Raw genomic sequence first — 21,805 nt, forward strand, 5'->3', positions numbered from 1 at the left:
TAGTATTCCATTGTGTAAATGGCACCATAGTTTCTTAATATAGAAAACTCATTGATGAAATTCTAAGTGTTGATTCTTAGAATAAATCTTCTTAGTGCTTATTGATATTTTTAATACTTTCCCCCATTGTAATACCCTTCCAATATTATATTTTATTTTTTTATCCTCACTTGAGGACATTTTTTCATTGCTTTTAGAGAGAGAGGAAGGGAGAGAGAGAAACATTGATGTGAGAGAAGCATGGATGGGTTGCCTCCCCTATGAGCCCTGACTGGGGATTGTATGCGCCTGGACTAGGCATTGAACCCACAACCTTAGTATGTGCCCTGACCCAGAATCATACCCGTAGACTTTTGGTTATAGGGGTGATGCTCCAACTGCGCCACACTGGCCATGGTCCTTTATTTGTACTAGAATAAGGGTTATTAATAGGGTTAGGGCTAGAATTCAGGTTAGGGCAAGGGTGGGGGTTAGTGTGAGCATTAGTTATTGTATAGGTTAGGACTGGGGTTAGTGTGAGGATTAGTTTCTGTACAGATTAGCATAGGGGTTAGTGTGAGGGTTAGGATTAGAGCCAAGGTGCTACTGTTATATGTTTCTTTTTTTCTAATTTATAATTTATTTCAGTGTCATGTAAATGATAACCTGCTTCCACACATGACTTGACAAACTTCCCCTATTTTTCTTTTTTAAAACACTGTTATTTAATGATGTTAGGAAATTATTATTAATTTTAGGTGTTATAATGGTTCTGTGGAAGTATTACAAAAGAGTCCTCATCTTTTAATACTTTCTCTTCTCCTTCTGGTACCCCTATGGTGCAAATGTTAGATCTCTTGAAGTTGTCCCAGAGGCTTCTTATACTATCCTTTTTTTTTTTTATTCTTTTTTCTTTAGTTGTTTTTTGATTCCTTGTGTTTCAAATCATTGATTGGATTCTCGGCTTTATTCACTCTACTGTTGTTTCCCTATAAATTGTTCTTTATTTCAATTAGTGTATCCTTCTTTTCTGACTGGGTCTTTTTTATGCTGTTGAGGTCCTCACTAAATTCCTTGAGCATCCTTATAGCCAGTTGTTTGAGCTCTGCATATGAGAGATTGCTTATCTTTGTTTCGTTTAGCTTTTTTTCTGGAGTTTTGATCTGTTCTTTCATTTGGGCCATGTTTCTTTGTCTCCTTATATTGGCAGCCTCCTTGTGTTTGTTTCTATGAATTAGGTAGAGCTGCTTTGACACTATGTCTTGGAAGTGTGGCTTAATGTAGTAGGTGTCCTGTAGGGTCCAGTGGCACTGCCTCCTCTATCACCCAAGTTGGGTACTAAAGGTGCGCCCTCTGTGTGGGCTGAGTAAACCCTTCTCTTGTGGTTGAGCTTTGATTGCTGTAAGCAGGTCAGTGGGAGGGATTTACTCAGGCCAGTCAGCTGCAAGGACTGGCTGTGACCACTGGCTGCCAACCTCCGCCCTCCATGGAGGATCAGTTCTGCAGGGGCAGGGTGGTGGTGCTCCAACATGATCTGTAGCTGTCCACTGGGTATGCAGGCTCTGGGGGTTCCCGGTGGTGCAGGCCGAGGTCATCCCCCAACTGCATTCTGCCGGGGACCACCCTGCATGAGCTACAAAGCAATCTGAGATGGTAGCTACTTGTGCTGGGCTTGGAGGTTCCCAGGTGAAGCCAGGCTGTGAACATAGGCTGGCTGCTGCTAGTGCTGGGCCTGGGGCCACTTAGCAAGAGGTATGAGGGCTGGGGGCTCGCTGAAGCTAGGTATTGCTTGTTTGAGACAATTTAGGAAGTTGTGAAGCATGGGGCAAGACAGGCTGTTCATATGGAAAGGCCACTATTAATAGCTTGGGAGGGCCCTTAAGTTGGGTGGGGTGGAGCTTCAGGGGATTTCCAGAGTAGGGCAAACAGTATTTGCCAGATTGATGAAATGTCAGATATGGCACTCACCTGCCAGCTCTGTGGTTCTGTTGGGTGGGGGGAGGGTTCAGAAAAGGAACAATGGCCTCTGCGTGCCTTTCTGTCTGGGAGAAAGCTGTTCCCCAGCTCTCGCTTTGAAGCCAGACACTTCAGTTTTTCCCTGTATGCCACTGATGCCTTTTAAGCTCCTACCCCAGTGCTGGAGCTCAGAGGCCATGAGTCCTAGTAAATCTGTGTGCTGTTTCTTTAAGAGGAACTGCTTGGGACTCCAGTTTTTTCTGCAGACTTAATGCCTGCTAGTTTTGCAGCCAGAAGTTATGGAGACTTACTGTCCTGGCACTGGACCCCTGGTCTGGGGGTATCTGGTGTGGGGCTGTGGCTCCTCGCTCCTGAGATATCCCTCCCGAATTTTTATCCACCACACGTGGGTGAGGGACCAGTTTTTTCAGTGTCTCTTAGTCTCCACCTCTCCTACCAGTCTGGATGAATGTGGTTTCTTTAATTTGTAGTTGTCGAACTTCCATTCAATTCAGTTTCTGACAGTCTGAGTGATGGCTGTTCAATTGTTTAGTTGTAATTTTGATGTGGTTATGTGAGGAGGTGAGCTGTGTTTACCTATGTATCCATCTTGTCTGGAAGTTCCTTCCCCTATTTTTGCATCCTTTGTTTAAGTACATATTTTTGCATCATCTGTTATGGAAAGCAAATGCTGTTGGCCTAATATTTGATGGAATTCCTCAATCAAAGCCCCTAAGCCTGGAGTTTATTTTGTAGACAGATTTTTGACTGCCTATACAATTTCTAATTTTTTCCTTAGAAAATAGTCCATTTCAGGGAAGTTTTCAGGCACATGGGCACAGATGTATACATATGTGTTTTTAGACTTTTTCCATCTTCTTATCTCTTATTGCAGTCTTTTAATTTGTAATGCTTATTTCAATTTTTTCATCAGATTTGTCAAATTTGTCTTCATTTTTTATTTAGCTATTTTATTCTTTAATAGCTTTCAGTATGTTAATTATTTATAGTTTTATTTACATTTAATTTCTCATTTAATGCACATTGTTTTCCTTCCTTTAGGTTTACCCTGTTATCTCTCTAGCCTTTGGAATGTTCTTTGGGATATTTTAACCTGTTCTCTAACCAATGCATCTGGCTTTCCATTTTCTTTCAAGACACTTTAAATTCCATCCCATTGGTTTTGATATGACCTGTTCTCATCAGATGTTTGTCATTTCCAGTCTTTGTTTTAAAAATTTCCACATGATTTTTCCCCTCTTGAGGACGACTATGCTTTTGTTGTTGTTTCCGGTTTTAAAGCTTTACATTTAGAGGATATGGCCTGTCAACCTCAGCGAAGGTAGGCACAGTGATCCTTTGGGACTGTGGTCATGTAGGGGCAGTGACCCAAGCTTGACCAGGGCTGGTGGTTGTTGGCTGGGGGCCTGCAGAGGACACATTGTGACTCACTGGGGTAAGGTGAGAGCACACAGACAGGGTGGCACAAGAGTGACACCAAGGGGATGTCACAGCTGGGGCTGGAGAGAGGGGAAGAGCACATACAATAAGAATTGAATCTGGAGTTGGGGAGCAGATTCACTTCTGTGTGGGATCCAAGGGAGAAGTGTTCCAGGGTCATTTGGATCCCTGCTATGAGCTGAGATGAGGGTGGGGATAAGGTACCTGGAAGATACATGTGACAAGAGCATAGCTGAGCCCATGGGGATTGCACTAGAGGGAGCTCAGTGTCTGAAACAGAGTTCCTCAAACACATAGCTTTAATGAAGTCAAGTTTGTCTCTTGGAAATTACAGTCCTGGGGATGGGGAGGCTGGACTCCGCTAGGCCTCCTGCCCAGAGGCCATGACCACCCGAGACTTTGGGTAACCTGCTTTTTTGTGTATGGTTCTGCCACACTCAGTTGGCATTACCTCTGGTACAACAAAATGTACGTGTATCTTCTGTGTTGTCATCCTGTGGAAACAGAAAGGGTAAACAATAGCACTTTAAGGATGTGAAATGTAAGTTATGGCAACTTGAATCATGGTACACATTGGACACTGGAAACCAACAGTATCATACAGGGCACTTCAAACCAGTGGTGTCATTCAGGACTACTGCAAACAAATGGTATCATCCAGGACCACTGCATACCAATGGTATTATACAAGACCACTGAAAACTCATAGTATTATACAGGACAACTGTATACCAGTAGTGTTACATAAGATGACTGCATGCTAGTGGTGTTTTATAGGATAACACCATACCAATTGTGTTTTACAGGACAACTGCTTACCAGCAGTATTATATAAGACAACTCTATACCATTGGTATTAAAAAGGCATACTACAAACCAGTGGTGTCATATAGGACAACTGTATACCAACAATGTTATAAAGGACCACTACAAACCAGTGGTGTTATGCAGGACAAGTGCATACCAGTGGTATTATACAGAACCACTGCAAACCAACTACAGGTCCACTGTACACCAATGGTGTTATACAAGACAACTGTATACCAGTGATGCTATAAAGGACCACTGCATACCAATGGTGTTATACAGGACAGGTGCATACCAACAGTGTTATACAGGACCACTGCAAACCAAACAGTGGCATGCAGGATTATGCACACCTATAGAATTGTACAGCACAACTGCATACCAATGATGTCATACAGGACTGTATATACCAGCGGTGTCACACAGATCCACATCTCCTGGAGATCCACAGCATACCAACAGTATCATACTGGGCAATTGCTTACCAACAGTGTGATACAGGACCACTGTATACCTGCGGTGTGATACAGGACCACTGCAAACCAATGGTGTCATACAGGCTACTGCACACCAATGGTGGCATACAGGACCATGCATACCAATGGTGTTATTCAGGAAAACTGTATAGCAGGGGTGTTATACAGGACCACTGTAAACCAGCGGTATTATACAGGATCACTGTATACCAATGATGTTATATAGGATAACTGTATACCAGTAATGTGGCAGAGTGGTCCCTGGTTTCCTGGATGGTGGGGCCATACCATCTCCTGGGAGGCTCAGTGCTCATTCACAGCTCTGTTGTCATCAAGGAGGAAGAATGGACTTGGGAGGAATAGCTAGCTGTCTGCCACAGAGATGGATGAAGTGTGTGTAGCTTGATTTCACTGTACTTCAGAGTAAGGGGGGGACTAGCAAGAGGATTTGTTGTTTGACAGGTAGGTGTACAGTCCACATGCTGTTAGGCCAGGATGTTGGCCTGATCTAGGAGGCTATAGTCTAGGGGCAGTGTCATCTCTGCCTCTGTCACCTGGCAGTGCCCTCTGAGGGAGTGCTGCCAGCGTGCTGGCCTCTTCCTGGGCATCGTGCTGGCAGTAGTTCCAGCATCGATGGGTACTGCCCACCTGCTCATCTCCCATGCCAAGATACCATCTCATTGTCTAACTGTGGGCCTTGGGACCAGGAAGATGAGTGAAGGTGTGGAGGTCCTAGTTTTCAGGAGGGGAGGACATTTTTATGTCCTCCCCAGGAGTGATGGTGAAGTGCAGATGGCTGCAGAGGCCTCCAGCCCAGCTGACATCATACCCCTCTGAGGTTTCACAGTCCTGCCCTTCATTTTACATATACTCCTTATTTATAGTGAGCATAGGTGCTCACGGGGCTCTGAGAGAGAACTGAGTGCCACAGCCATGGAGACCTCAGGCACTGGGGGCTTCACCTGCTCCCTCCTCTTAGCTTTCCCTTCTTCTGTGGTCAAGTGGCATTCATCCAGGGCACTCATCTTTCTTTCCCTTTTTCCTCTCACAGGGATGTGGGAGCGTGCTGTGCTCCCAGAGGTTTAGGTCGTATTGCAGCTAGGCATGAAGGGGTTGGTTGCTTTTCACAAGATGACTCATTCACTCTTCCCTGTGCGGCTGCACTGCCAGGCTGTCTGGCGGCCCTGTATGCAGAGACAGTGATGGATCTGAGAACTGTTGTCATTGGTCTGTGGTAGCCATGGATGGTGTACGGGGGTGGAGGAGTGCCCTCTAGGAGACATTCAGACAGGCAGGAGTCAGCTTGCCTATGCACGGCCCATTCAACTCACACACTGCCCCTTGACCAGTGTTCTTTAGCACAAGTGAATCAGGTGCTCCCAGGTGTGGAGGGCTGTGAGCAGCCTGATGTGTTCTACCTAGGGAATGTCATGCACAGTCAAAGGGGCCAAGGATGCTTTACTTGTATGCTTAAGCAAACTCCTTCTGCTATTTCAGGCTTCCGTTTTCTTTCTCCAGAAATGCAGTGGCGCTTACAGATTATACCATTTGATTTAGTGCTTACTCCTCTGCTACCATGAATCTTATATTACTTTTATGGGGGAGGCCACCTTATCTTTGGTTATGAAGGGTAGCAGTGACTCTGCAGTTACACTGTGGCAGAAGGAGGCTTTCATTATAGGCTTTGACCTTTTTACAAGTGCTCTGACTATTTTGCTCTTTCAGGGCATGAGACTAATCCACAGCTTTGCTCCCCCTGTGATTGAAGAACGTGCTAGATATTAACACTGTTTCCTGCCCGCTTCACATGCTGGTTATTAGGCTGCCTCTCAACTCCACTGAATGCAGGGCACCATCTTTGCAGGCCCTGGGCCTCAGGCCAGAGCTAGCAGGGCTGGTAGCAGCTGGAGCGCAGCTGTTATAGGGAGCATGACAGTGAGCTGTTTTTATTATCCCATTGTATACATTTGGCAGAGCATGAGCAGAAATCATGGTAAAAACTTTCTGGTAGGAGCCCACCTGGGCTGGTGGAGACAGCCTGGGGATCCAAAGATGGCATTCTGCTTCCAGCTCTTGCTCCTATCACCCTATTACCTTGGCTAGGTTGTTCCCATTTACACTGTTTACCCCTCTGTGAGACAGCATCTCCTTACCTGTTCCGCCCAGTCTCAGAGGAGGAACAATGTCCTAGCCAAGAGGATGGCAGGTTCAGGCATTTAAGCTTTTACCGGATGTCAAGGATGTTGGTGTCTTTCCAGGAATAAGTATGTGACCATATGAGAAGACAGTTTCCACAGTCATTGCTGTGTTCTAGGCCCTAGTTTCTCACTCAGTCTCCACAATTCTCCAAGGTGTTTGATTATCCTGCTTCATCAGTAAGGACACTGAAGTTAGCACTGGAGAGAGAAGTCCAGATATCCCATTCCAGAACTTCTCTTAACCCCTTCATTAGTATTAAATTGTAAGAAGTTCAGACTTCGAGATAAGATGGAGGCATAGGTAGACACACTGTGCCTCCTCTCACAACCAAAAGGAGGACAACAACAAATTTTAAAAACAAAAAACAACCAGAACTGACAGAAAATCGAACTGTATGGAAGTCTGACAACCAAGGAGTTAAAGAAGAAACATTCATCCAGACAAGTAGGAGGGGTGGAGATGGGCAGCTGGGCGGAGAAGACTCAGGGCTAGGCAGTGGCTGGAGGACCAGGGTGGGCAAGGCTGCGGTAGGTGTACCCGGCGAGATGGTGAATTTCGGACGGGCAGACCCATGTTCACATACAGATAAACCAGGAGGAACAACTGGGGAGCCAGACAGACCGAGCAACCGAGGGTTCCAGCCCCGGGGAAATAAAGCCTCAAAACCTCTGACTGAAAACACCTGTGGGGGTTGTGGCAGCAGCGGGAGAAACTCCCAGCCTCATGGGAGAGTCCGTTGGAGAGACCCACAGGATCCTAGAACATACACAAACCCACCCCCCTGGGAATCAGCACCAGAAGGGCCCAATTTGATTGTGGGTAGTGGGGGAAGTGACTGAAAACCCACAGAGAGCAGAGCAAGTGGCACTATTCCCTCTCAGACCCCTCCCCTACGTACAGTGTCACTGCAGCTACGTGGGTGGCCCCGCCCTTGTGAATACCTAAGGCTCCACCCCTTACTGGGTAACAGGCACACAGAGACAAAAAAAAAAAAAATGGCCTGAATGAAAGAACAAATCAAAGCTCCAGAAAAAATACAACTAAGCAAAGAAGAGATAGACAACCTATCGGATGCACAGTTCAAAACACTGTTAATCAGGATGCTCACATAACTGGTTGAGTATGGTTGCAAATTAGATGAAAAAGTGAAGGCTATGCTAAGTGAAATAAAGGAAAATGCACAGGGAACCAACAATGATGGGAAGGAAACCGGGACTCAAATCAACAGTGTGGACCAGAAGGAAGAAAACATTCAACCAGAACAGAATGAAGAAACAAGAATTCAAAAAAATGAGGAGAGGTTTAGGAACCTCCAGGACATCTTGAAACGTTCCAACATCCAAATCATAGGGGTACCAGAAGGAGAAGAGGAAGAACAAGAAATTGAAAACTTATTTGAACAAATAATGAAGGAGAACTTCCCCAATCTGGCAAAGGAAATAGGCTTCCAGGAAGTCCAGGAAGCTCAGAGAGTCCCAAAGAACTTGGACCCAAGTAGGAACACACCAAGACACATCATAATTACATTAGCCAAGATTAAAGATAAAGAGAGAATGTAAGAAGCAGCAAGAGAAAACGAGACAGTTACCTACAAAGGAGTTCCCATAAGACTATCAGCTGATTTCTCATAAGAAACTTCAGGCAAGACGGGGCTGGCAAGAAGTATTCCAAATCATGAAAGGCAAGGACCTACATCCAAGATTACTGTATCCAGCAAAGCTATCATTTAGAATGGAAGGGCAGATAAAGTGCTTCCCAGATAAGGTCAAGTTAAAGGAGTTCATCATCACCAAGCCCTTATTATATGAAATGTTAAAGGGACTTATCTAAGGAAAAGAACATCAAAAATATGAACAGTAAAATAACAACAAACTCACAGTTATTAACAACCAAACTGAAAACAAAAACAAACTAAGCAAACAACTAGAAGAGGAACAGAACCACAGAAATGGAGATCACATGTAGGGTTATCAGTGGGGGAGTGGTTGGGGAGAGGGGGGAAAGGTACAGAGAATAAGTAGCATAAATGGCAGGTAAAAGATAGGCAGTGGGAGGTTAAGAATAGTATAGGAAATGTAGAAGCCAAAGAACCTATATATGTGACCCATGGACATGAACTAAAGGGTGTGGGGAATGCAGGTGAGAGGGGGTGTGCAGGGCAGAGGGGAATAAAGGGGGAGAGGGAATGGGAAAACTGTTATAGCATAATCAATAAAATATATTTTTAAAAAAATTGTAAGAAGTTCAAGCTTCAAATACTGAGGGCCAAATTATCTTCCAGGAAATTGGAGCATTTTTTGTTTTCATCTGCAATTTTGGAGCATGCCTGTTTAATTGTAACATCATCCATTGTTACAAAACCTTTTTTTTTTTTTTTCAGGCTAATGGAGGAAAATACAGTAAGATAAGGACTAGAGGTGTCACTGGCTTTGGCGTGATTGAGAAGGAAGCTCAGTTCAATAGTGTAGGAAAATGTAGACTGACTGGGCTGGCATTGATGGTGGGGGTGCTATTCACACGTCTAACTCTTAAAATACGGGTCTAGGAGAGAGCTGTTTGTTTGTGTTTTTAAAAGGAGTTATCTGAATAAGTTTAAAACCCAAAGAGGAGTTAACAAAGAGACAAAGGTTGAAGAGTAAAGAGACAGAGTGTGGGAAGCTGCTTAGAAGTCAGTTCCCAAGGAGTCAGCACAGGTTTGGATGTTGAGATGGCAGAGGCGCTGTTTGCTAAGAATAGGACTCTTGTTGGTGATCGCTGAGCTAACAATGCTCTCTGTACTGCCCTCCAGTGTTCTTAATGGGCTCCGCCATATTTTCCACAACTGTGGCTCCTCTCCAGGGCTGGAGCCAGTCTAGGGTGGTGCAGGTGTTACGCTTAGCTGTCTTGGGCTTTTAGTCTCCTTCTACCTGGGACATATCCATAGCCTTTCTATCCCCCTTATGACATTGAGATTGTGAAGAATATGTTCCCTCCCTTTTCTCTGTTCCTCATGTTTAGGTTCCAGTTTTGCATTCTTGGATGGACTCTCCACATGAGAGAGAGGCCTTTTCAGAGCTTCAATGTCCAGCTGCCCTTTTGGGGATGTTAAACCATTCACCTGATCAAGGACTTGTCTGTTCTCTTCCCAGGATCATGACTACTTTCCCTCTTGCAACTACTGATAATAAGCAATAGGGGGGTAGGTATTTTAAAAACATGGACATATTCTACTTTTCAGGAAAGTTGAGAATCCATTGATGTTTTTGGCTAGAGCAGTCTTTACTGTGATGTTTGGAAAATGATGTTTGTCCAGCTCCAACACTCTCCGAATACACCTGTTAGCTCTTGACCATCTGCTGTGAGCAGGAGCCCTCCCCCCTTTTCCCTTTCTCTTTATTTATCTGTATATTATCAGTTCAGTTTCATGGCTTCTTGTTTTTTAATTCATCACCGTCCTACTTTATAATGCTTCACTGTCCTCAATGACTTTGGAGCACAAATTATCCCAGATCAGTAGGAGCCCTCCAGGCTGACTCCTGGCCCCATGGAATATCCCTTCCTTCCTGTCTTAGCTCTGTGTCAGTATGTTCAAGCTACTGTAACAAAGTACCACAGACCAGGTGTCACTTACCCACAACAAGAAACTTTTTTCTGAGTTCTGGAGGCTGGGAGTCCAAGATCAGAGTGCTGGCACAGTTAGGTTCTGGTGAGGCCCTCTTCAATTGCAGCTAGACACCTCACTGTCCTCACATGGTTGAGAGTCAGAGAGTTCTCTGGGGACCCTTTCATAAGGGCACTAATCCCATCATGGGGATCCACCCTCACGACTTAATCACCTCTGAAAGGCCCTACCTCCTGATACTATCACATTGGAGTTTAGGATTCAACATTCCAATTTGGGAGGACACATTCAGTCCATAACACCCTTTCTTCTTTCCTCTCTTCCTCCCTCCTTCCCTTTCTTCCTTTTCTTCCCTCTCCCTATGTGTTCTTCAATTTTTATTTTTAATATTTCCTGTATCATGTTTCAGGCTTATGTACCTAACCTGCCCAGCCCTGGAATCAGCATTTCTTTGAAGGGCTCTGCTTCCTTGTAGTATGGAAATGTTATTAAACAGCAAAATTTGGGTACTAGGTGTGCTTATTGTTCCTGCAGTGTCTTCACTTCTAACCCCTGTCCATGTACAGAGATGGGAACTACATGCATACACATGTATGTGGACATGCATGCACACATACATGCATGCACATGTATATACGCACACACATATGTGTATATGTAATGAATATAACACTTATTATATTTACAATATTTACAGTCCTTTCTCTTCCCATTAGCCCACCCCTTACAGATGATGGTAGTGCTGTAAAGTAGTCTTTCACCAGCCCCTGAGAGCCACTTCTGCACATTCCTGTTCTATTCCATGTTCAGTGATAGCATGTTGGTGGTTTGACTCCCATAGTGGTTGGACTGGGCCTCTCCTCCCTTCCTAAAGGCCATTGGTTAAACAGTTACCAGCATACTATTATAGGAAAATAAATCTCTCTCTCTCTTGCTCTTTTTTGTGGTTTATTCTTGTTGTATAACATTTTGGGGAAAAAGCAGATATATACCGTATTTTCGGACTATTAAGATGCCCCCCAAAATTTGGGAGGGAAATGGAGGTGCTTCTTATAGTCCAAATGTAGCTTACCTGGCTCGCTGGGGCGGGTGGCAGGGGTGGAGCAGGGTCACAGGAGGCACAAGCAGGAACACATTTTTTGCTTCAAATTTTTTTTTCCTATTTTCCTGCTCTAAAACCTAGGCGCGTCTTACGGTCTGGTGCGTCATATAGTCCAAAAAATATAGTATATGTTTTCTAAGTTTCTCTTCTTTCTTACACAAAATATATATAATATATGTTGTTAAATATTCTTTTTACTATTTTTTGTGGTAAAATATATAACGAAATTTGCTATTTTTATCATTTGGGAGTATCTCATTCAGGGGCATTCACTGCATTTGTAGTGTTGTGCAGCCATCAGTATGTACTCTTCTGTACTTGGTGTTTTTTGTCTGACAGTATCTCCTGGAAGTCACTTCACATCAATTCACAAAGAGCCTCTGCATTCTTTTTTTCCTGCTGTCTGGTGCTGCTCCATTGTGTGACTCTCCTATAGTTGATCTCATCATTCCCCCTGATACTAGGATAGTCAAGTTTATGCTATTACTGACTGTGACGAATAGCCATGTAACGGGTATTTTTTGTCATGTCTTCTGGGTTGGCTCCTAGAAGTGCGACAGCTGGGTTCAGTGGAAAGTACGTGTGTCGTTCTGCTAGATATTTCCACATTCCCCTCCTGAGGGGTTGCCCCATTGGCTATTTCCACCACCAGTGTATCAGCACGCCTTTCCCACCACAGTCTGCCCTGGTAAGTGTATTCTTAAGCTTGTCAGTTTTTGCCAAAGTGACAGGAGAGCTGTGGTAGCTGAGTGTAGTTTTAATTTGCATTTCTCTCTTCCTATGAGTGAAATAGAACACCTTTTCACAAGTTTAAAGACAGGTTTCTATCATTTTTTATGTCTCCTGCTTTTTTTAATAGGATTTGTGGTCATATTTTGCCTTTCAAAAAAAATTGGAGTTTCTTGTACATTAGGAATATTATTTCTTTTTTCTATGATACATGTTGTAAATTTTTTATTTATTAATTTTCATAAATATTTTCTCATGGCATTTTTGCCATGCCTAATGTTTTTATTTTTTATAAAGTTGAATTTATTTATCTTTTATAACATCTGGATTTTTTATTCATAGATAGATATCCTGTTTCTACACTCAGATTAAAGAGAAAATTACTCATGTTTTATCCTAGTACTTGTGTAGTTTAATTTTTGTTAATTTATTTTTAAGTAAAATGTTCAATATGTTGATTTTTAATGGAATATTTATTTTTCTATTGTATTAATTTCTGTTCTTATTTCCTTCCTTTCTTGCTTTTCAGGGTTTACTTTGCTATTTTTTTTAAAATTTATATTGGATGTTTTTGCATTCATATTCAGCTTTCTTTTCATATAAATAAACATTTAAAATTTAACATTTTCTTCTATTGTACAGTTTGTTGCAGTGCACAAATTTAGATAGCTAGTGTTTTATTATCCTTCACTCATAAATGTCTGTTGCCACTATGATTTCTTTTTTGACTTAGGAGTTATTTAGAAGTTTCAGTTCCAAATACATCAACTTTAAAAAATATAAACTATGTTAAAATATACACTTATATTTATATACACAATATATTAAAATATTTTAATTTTTTTTTTTTGGCTTTCTGTGTTGTGGGTGAAGTGGTCTCTCTGTGTGGTCTTATGTGCATGGAGGGTGGTTTGTGTGTGGTTGCACACAGTGTATGTTCTGGTTTCAAAGCAGAGTATGTCCTGCTGGTAACAGAGTATAAGCTCTGTGTGTTCAGTAGATGAAGCCTGGTAATGCTGTTTAAATCATTTCTGTCCTTAGAGATTTTTTTTTGTAGCTGATGCGTTGATCCCAGTGATAGTTGTATCCAAATATGACCATGGGATTGGGAATTTATCTATTTTCTGATGTTGGGACTTTGTTTTGGTGCATGCAAGGCTATAATTATTGTATGTTGCTAATAAATTGAACCTTTTTATCTATATATAATGTGGCCTATCTCTGGTAATGCTTTCTCTTTTTTTTTTTTGCCATAAAGTAAGGTTTTCTGGTGTATTTTCCCAGTATATATTTTTCTCCCCTTTCTTTCAGTCTCTCTATATCTGTATGTTGTAGTGCATCTTTTAAAATGATGTTAAATGACTTTTTGTTGTATCCTCTCTTACAATCTTTGTCTTTTAAAGACTGGAGCCTGTTAGTTTACTTTTATTTACTAGATTTGGACTCCTCCCTACAATCTTATTTTGGTATTTCTGTTTTGCTCAACTTCCTTGTGTTTAGTTTTTCTCTTTTCATTTTTTTGATTAACAGTTGATTTTTTCCTCATTCAGTTTTCTCCTCACTGCATAAATGTGGTTTCTCTTGTGTTCGTTGTTTGTGTATACTTATGTGTATACTTGATTTATCAGTATCTAAAGCAGTGATTTTTCAACTTGCATGCAAAAAATTTTAAAATATGCAATACCTGACTATTTAGTAAAAGGACCTCTATTCACACTGACCTCTTTTCCCTTAAATTGTCAAATTCAAAAATGACAACAGCCAGCACAATGATAGTTGGCCAGTGTGAATGCCCTGTCTTTCTTTTTTAATTAATATATTTATCGATTATGCTATTACAGTTGTCCCATTTCCCCCCCACACTCCACTCCATCCTGCCCACCCCCTCCCTCCCACATTCCCCCCCTATAGTTCATGTCCATGGGTCATACATATAAGTTCTTTGGCTTCTACATTTCCTATACTATTGTTACCCTCCCCCTGTCTATTTTCTACCTATCATTTATGCTACTTATTCTCTGTACCTTTCCTCCCCTTCTCCCCCTCCTACTCCTCTATTGATAACTCTCCATGTGATCTCCATTTCTGTGGTTCTGTTCCTGTTCTAGTTGTTGCTTAGTTTGCTTTTGTTTTTGTTTTAGGTGTGGTTGTTAATAACTGTGAGTTTGCTGTCATTTTTACTGTTCATATTTTTTATTTTCTTTTTCTTAGCTAAGTCCCTTTAACATTTCATATAATAAGGGCTTGGTGATGATGGACTCCTTTAACTTGACCTTATCTGAGAAGCACTTTATCTGCCCTTCCATTCTAAATGATAGCTTTGCTGGATACAGTAATCTTGGGTGTAGGTCCTTGCCTTTCATGACTTGGAACACTTCTTTCCAGCCCCTTCTTGCCTGTAAGGTCTCTTTGGAGAAATCAGCTGATAGCCTTATGGGAACTCCTTTGTAGGTAACTGTGTCCTTTTCTCTTGCTGCTTCTTACATTCTCTCTTTATCTTTAATCTTGGCTAATGTAATTATGATGTGTCTTGGTGTGTTCCTACTTGGGTCCAAGTTCTTTGGGACTGACTGAGCTTCCTGGACTTCCTGGAAGTCTATTTCCTTGGCCAGATTGGGGAAGTTCTCCTTCATTGTTTGTTCAAATAAGTTTTCAATTTCTTGTTCTTCCTCTTCTCCTTCTGGTACCCCTATGATTTGGATGTTGGAACGTTTCAAGATGTCCTGGAGGTTCCTAAGCCTCTTCTCATTTTTCCGAATTCTTGTTTCTTCATTCTTTTCTGGTTGAATGTTTCTTTCTTCCTTCTGGTCCACACCGTTGATTTGAGTCCCAGTTTCCTTCCCATCACTGTTGGTTCCCTGTACATTTTCCTTTGTCTCTCTTAGCATAGCCTTCATTTTTTCATCTAGTTTTCGACCAAATTCAACCAATTCTGTGAGCGTCCTAATTACCAGTGTTTTGAACTGTGCATCTGTTAGGTTGGCTATATGTTCGCTGCTTAGTTGAATTATTTCTGGAGCTTTGAAGTGTTCTGTCATTTGGGCCTTTTTTTTTTTTTTTCCCTTGGTGAGTCTGTTACTTAAAGGGACGGAGCCTTAGGTGTTCCCTGGGGTGGAGTAACGCTGGTTGCTGAGCTGTGACACTGTGTGGGGGGGAGGGGCCGAGAGGGAGCAATGGTGCTTGCTCCACTCTCCACAGGATTTCAGCCACTCCCTCTGCTACCCACAATCAAATTGGGCCCCTCTGGTGCTGGTTCCCAAGGTGGTGGGCTTGTGCACGCTCTAGGCCCCTGTGGGTCTCTCCAACGACCTCTCCTGTGAGGCTGGGAGTTTCTCCTGCTGCCACCCCAACCCTCCATGGGTATTTTCAATCAGAGGTTTGAGGCTTTATCCCCTGGTTTATCTATGCGCGAATGTGGGGCCGCAGGGTCTGCTAGTAGTCAGACTGCCTGCCCCGTTAGTCCCACACTCCGCTCAGTCCCGCCACGGCAACGTGAGTCCTCTCTGCCCCGGCTGCCCGTCTCTGCCCCTCCTACCAGTCTAGATGTATGTTTCTTTTTTATCTACTTGGTGTCAGACTCCCTTGCCGTTCAATTTTCTGTCAGTTCTGGTTGTGCAAAGAGGTGCCGTGTGTCTACCTACGCCTCCATCTTGGTTGTGAATGCCCTGTCTTGAATCACATATATATATAGATCATATAGTAGAGTTCCATCTTATTGGTTATATCGTGTAATAAGGCTGTGTCTGGCTGGTTAATATTTGGTACCAGAAATTATTATATAGAAGTATAAGCACCTGATTTTTTTTAAAAAAGTCACTTTGGATCAAAAAGGGTAAGTAGTTAACTGTTATTATTATTTTTGTAAATCAAAATTATGCCTACTTTTTTTGTCAGATTTACAAAAAATGTATTTTTGGTGTGGCACAGAATTTTAGTAATTACCTTTTGTGTGCCATGAGATGAAAAAGATTGAATCACTGGTCTAAAGTTAATCAGTCTTCTTAGCCACATCCCAAATGATACTAGAATCCTACAGTACTTTATCTTCAATTACTCGCTTTTGTCTGTGTATTCCATTGCTGTGAAGAAGCCATCTCTCTATCTAAATTGTGCTCATTTAAAAGAATTTTTAAAACTCTGGTTACTTTTAAGATCTTCTTTGTCTTTGGTGGTTTCCAGGTTTCCCACCATATTATCTAGATATAGATTTCTTTATGCTTATCCTCTTGGGATTAATTTTTCACATCATTTACTGAGGTAAAATTTATATAGTATAAAATTCACTCTTTTCAGGGTTTTTAAAAATTGTTGTTCAAATACAGTTGTCTCCATTTTCACCCCACCACTCCCTGCCACCCTAGCCATCCCCACCTTCCACCTTTGATCCTACTCCCTTTGGCTTTGCCCATGTGTCCTTTATACATGTTCCTTGACGAACCCTTCCCCCTTACCCGCCATTATCTCCACCCTCCTTCCCTCTGGTTACTGTCTGTTCTTTATTTCAGTGTCTCGGGTTATATTTTGCTTGCTTGTTTGTTTTGTTGATTAGGTTCCACTTATAGATGAGATCATTTTTGACAAAACATACAGATATTAGCTAACAATACAGTCATGATATAGAATATTTTCACCACCCTAAATTCCCTCCTGTCCCCTCTCCTCTCTTTCCCCCTGACAAACACAGGTCTATTTATTGTAACTGGATGCTACTCCTTACAGTGTCATGGAGGTGCAGTCATAGCATGTAGCTCTGAGTCTGGTTTTTCACTTCCCTGTCATACTTTGAGATGTATCTTTATTGTTGTGAGTGATAGTTAATGAATGAATCACATTTGTTTATTCACTCACCAATTGGTGGAAAATTTGGAGATTTGCAGTTTTAGAGGATTATGAATAAACATGCTATAAGCTTTCTTCATTTTTCATAAATACCTAGGATCGAGCTTTTCTAGATCCCATAAGTGTGTGTTTAACTTTGAAACTACAAAGTGGTTTTCCAAAGTGATTCACCATCTGCATGCCAAGGAGTGATGTGTGAAAAGTCCCCTTTGCTTTTGGAATGGTTAGCACTTGATGTAAATTCAAAATTGTATTCTTTCTAATGGAAGTGCAGTGGCACTTCATAGTTTTCATTTTTTGGCAGTGATTTTCCTGATGACTGATGATACTGAACATTTTTTCTGTCTATTTGCCATCTGTATGTCTTCTTTGGTGAAGTGTCCATTCTGATATTTTACACGTTAAAAATTTTGTACTATTTGTTTTCTTATTGTTGTGAAGATTTGTTACATACTTTAGATAACAGTCATTTATCAGATACATGTTTTTCAAATATTTTATCCCAGAATGTGGTTTATTTCCTTAACTGTGTCTTTCAAAAAATCAGAAATATTTACTCTTGATAAAGTAAAATTTGTCAGTTTTTTTCTTTTATGGTTTGTGCTCTGTGTCCTAGCCAAGAATTCTACACTTTCCCTAAGGTCACAAAAATTATTTTCTATGTTTAGTTCTAGAAATTGTATAGTATAGGTTTTACATTTTAGTCTCTGATGCATTTTTTTTCCTTTGATCCACCTTGAGCTAATTTTTAAAAATATGGTACAAAATACTGGGAAAGTTTGTTTTGTTCCCTGTGAATGTAATTTTTTTCAACATTGTTTGTTAAAAGACCATATTTTCTCCTTTGATTGTCTTTGCTCCTTTGTCAGTTGACCTTATACAGGTGGATTTATTTCTGAACTCTATATTCTGTTTAATTACTTGATATGCCTATCCTTTCACCAATACCTTAATATTTTGGTTACTGTAGCTTTAGTGTCAGCCTTGAAATCAGGAAGATGAGTCCTTCAATGTTGGTCTTCTTTTTCAAAATTGTTTCCCTATTGAGTCCTATTCTTTTCCATATAAATTATAGAATCAGCTTGTCAATTCTATAAAAAAGACTGCTGGGATTTTGATGGAAATTGTCTTGGATCTGTATATATTAATTTGGGGATAATTGGCATTTCTTTGTTATTTTATTTTTTGAGATAAAATCCATATATCATAATATTCACTATTTTTAAGTGTAAAATTCAGTGGTTTTTTTTTTAGTATCTTCACTAGCCTGTGAAACCATCACGATTGTCTATTTCTAGAACATTTTTGTTAACCTTAAAGGAAACCCCATGACCATTAGCAGTCACTCCCCACTCCTCCTAGCCCCCAGTCCCTGGCAACCACTGATCTACTCTCTATCTCTGCCTACTCTGGACATTTCATATAAATGTCTCCTTTCTCTTAGTATAATATTTTCAAGGTCCATCTGTTAGTACTTCATTCCTTTTTGTGACTAAATAATATTCCATTTATGGATATGCCACATTTTCTTTATCTAGTCATCAATTGATGGGCATTTGGGTTGTTTCCACTTTTTGGCTACTTAAATACTCATGTATAAGTTTTTTGTATAAATATGTTTTTTAAATTTTTATTGTTATTCAATTACAGTTATCTGCATTTTCTCCCCATCCCTCCACCCCACCCCATCCGAACCCTCCTCCCTCCCCCACCTCCACCCTCCCCCTTGATTTTGTCCATGTGTCCTTTATTGTAGTTCCTGTAAACCCCTCTCCCCAATGTCCCCTCCCCACTCCCCTCTGGCTATTGTTAGATTGTTCTTAACGTCAATGTCTCTGGTTATATTTTGTTTGCTTTTTTCTTTTGTTGTTTATGTTTTAATCTATGTTAAGTTTATGCCTAGGAGTGGAGTTGTGGGATCATATGGTAATTCTATGTTTCACTTTTTGAGGAAATGCCAAACTATTTTTCAAAGTGACTATAACATTTTACATTCTCACCAGCAATGTTTGGGTGTTCCATTTTCTTTGTATCACTTGCTCTTTTCTGGGTTTGTTTGTTTATTTTGGTTATAGGTATCCTAATGGTAGGTAGAAAGTAGTATCTCATTGTGGTAATGATTAGCCTACCTCTAATGACTAATGATGTTGAGCAACTTTCCATGTGCTTATTGGCCATTTGTATAGCTTCTTTGGAGAAATGTCTATTCATATCCTTTGCCTAGTTTTAAAATAAGATATCTTTTTATTGTTGAGTTATAAGGAATCTTTATATATTCTGGATACTAGATCCTTAGATATATAATTGATATAAACTTTCTTCCATTATTTGGATTGTCTTTTCACTTCCTTGGAGAATGCTTTTTGACACAGAGAAGTTTTTAATTTTTATGAAGCACGATCTGTTTTTTCTGTGGTTACTTGGATTTAAGATATTTGCCAAATCGAGGGTTATGAAGTTTTTGCTCTATCCTACGTTGACTGCTAAGACATTTATAGCTTCAGCTCTTACATTTAGGTCTTTGATCCACTTTGATATAATTTTTGTATATGCTGTGAATCAGCGGTCCAAATTCATTCTCTTGTATGTGGACATCAAGCTGTCCCAGCACCATTTTTGGTCTTAGTATACTAATTAAAATTCATTTTGGAGATCCAAGATGGCAGAGGAATAAGCGGAAGCTGTATTAAACTCCTCGCAGAACCAACCTGGAATTACAAGTAAATTGTCAAGAAACAAAACTAACTGAACACTAGCTGGAGAGAAGCTTTATAACCAAGGACAGACAGAAGAAACCACTTTACCACAACCAGATAGGTAGGGAGTGTGCAGGAGGCATGAGAGGGCAGGCTGGACTCCCACTGGCAACAGCTGACATTCCAGAGGGATATTTCAGTGGCTAGGGGGTTCCTACTGAAAAGTGTGGGGTCTAAACCCCAAGTTGGGCTCCCTAGCCTATAGCACCAAAGCTAGAAAGGAACCCAGATAACATCCAACTGTGAAAAGCAGCTGGGTTTCTGTCTGCCAGGGAGTGATGGCTAGAGACACAGAGAGCCTCTTAAAGGACCAAAGCACAAAATTTCATTTGCAGCCACTTACCCTGGGCTACCACAGAAGGAGGGCAGAGTGAACCAGAGACACTTGAGGAGAGTCTGGAGTTGGTGGCTGTGGAGAGAGAACTGAAGGAACAGCCTCTAGGATCCCTGCGCTGAGTCATTCCCCATACTGCAGAAGCCATCTTTCTCAGGGAGAGCACTCCTCCCCAGTGGCATCAGCCTGAGGAGAAGCAATAGCCACGCCCACAGGAATTACTCTGCTACATTCTGTGGTGCTTAAGCTGGTCTGCTGATTACAGCTTGAGGCTTTTTCATTGATTAGTTTAACAACTAAGGCAGAAAAAAAAAGGCAGTAAAAATGGGAAGACAAAGAAATAGACCCCAAATGAAAGAACGAGAGAATTCTCCAGAAGAAGAACTAGATGAAATGGAGGCAAGCAATTTATCAGACAGAGAGTTTAGAGTAATGATTATAAGGATACTCAACAGCATGAAAAAAGATATAGAAACCATAAAAACAATCAGTCAGAAATAAAGAATGTAATATCTAAAATAAGTAATACACTGGAAGGAATAAACAGTAGGTTAGATGAAGCAGAGGATCAAATCAGTGATTTAGAAGACAAGGGAAAAAACACCCAGGTAGAGTAGCAAAAAGAAAAAAAAGAATTTTTTTAAAAAAATGAGGAGATCTTAAGAAACATTTTGGACAATATGATGTGTAACAACATCTACATCATGGGATACCAGAAGGGGAAGAGAGTGAGCAAAGATCAAGAATCTATTTGTAGAATAATGACTGAATACTTAACCTAGTTTGGTGAAGGAAAAAGACACACAATCCAGGAAGCTCAGAGTCCCAAACAAGTTGGACCCAAAGAGGGCTTACATTGAGACACATCATAATTAAAATGACAAGGCTTAAAGACAAGGAGAGAATCCTAAAGGCCGCAAGAGAAAAGCAGGTAGTTACATACAAGGGAGCACCAATTAGACTGTCACCTGATTTCTCAACAGAAACATTTCAGGCCAGAAGGAAGTGGTGTGAAATATTCAAGTGATGAAAAGCAAGGACCTACAACCAAGGCTACTTTACCCAGCAAGGCTATCATTTAAAATTGAAGGAGAAATAAGGAGCATCCCAGGCACAAAAAAAACTAAAGGAGTTTGTTAACACCAAACCAGTACTGCAATGAATGTTAAAGGGCTTGCTTTAAGAAGAAGAAAAAGAGAAAGGGGGGAAAAAGGAAAATAGTCTAAGAATAAAATGGCACTACCTGCCTATCAATCAATAATCACCTTAAATGTAAATGGCTTAAATGCTCCAACCAGGAGACATAGGGTAGCTGAATGGATAAGAAAACAAGACCCATATATATGCTGCCTCGAAGAGACCCATCTCAGATTGAAAGATACACACAGACTAAAAGTAAAGGGATGGAAAAAGATATTTCATGCAAATGGAAAGGAAAAAAAAGTTGGGGCAGCAATACTTGTATCCAGCAAAATAGACTTTAAAACCAAAGCATAGTAAGAGACAAGGAACAACACTACATAATGATGAAGGGAACAATCCAACCAGAGGACATAACCCTGGTAA

At 41.1% G+C, this 21,805-nt stretch overlaps 1 protein-coding gene across 17 annotated transcripts in view; it reads left to right on the plus strand.

Annotated features, from left to right (window-relative positions):
* Positions 1 to 21,805, plus strand: part of PCBP3 (poly(rC) binding protein 3) — a 223,542-nt gene that overhangs the window by 79,721 nt on the left and 122,016 nt on the right. Inside the window, exon 1 of one of the 17 annotated variants that reach the window (XM_053917776.1) lies at positions 12,251 to 12,269. The exons of the other annotated variants lie outside the window; for them this stretch is intronic. The gene's annotated coding sequence lies outside the window, so the exon portion shown is untranslated. Of the gene's footprint in view, positions 1 to 12,250; positions 12,270 to 21,805 lie in introns of those variants that run through there. 17 annotated transcript variants of the gene reach the window in all.

The sequence above is a fragment of the Desmodus rotundus genome, chromosome 2 (assembly GCF_022682495.2).
Source record: "Desmodus rotundus isolate HL8 chromosome 2, HLdesRot8A.1, whole genome shotgun sequence".
Lineage (NCBI taxonomy): Eukaryota > Metazoa > Chordata > Mammalia > Chiroptera > Phyllostomidae > Desmodus > Desmodus rotundus.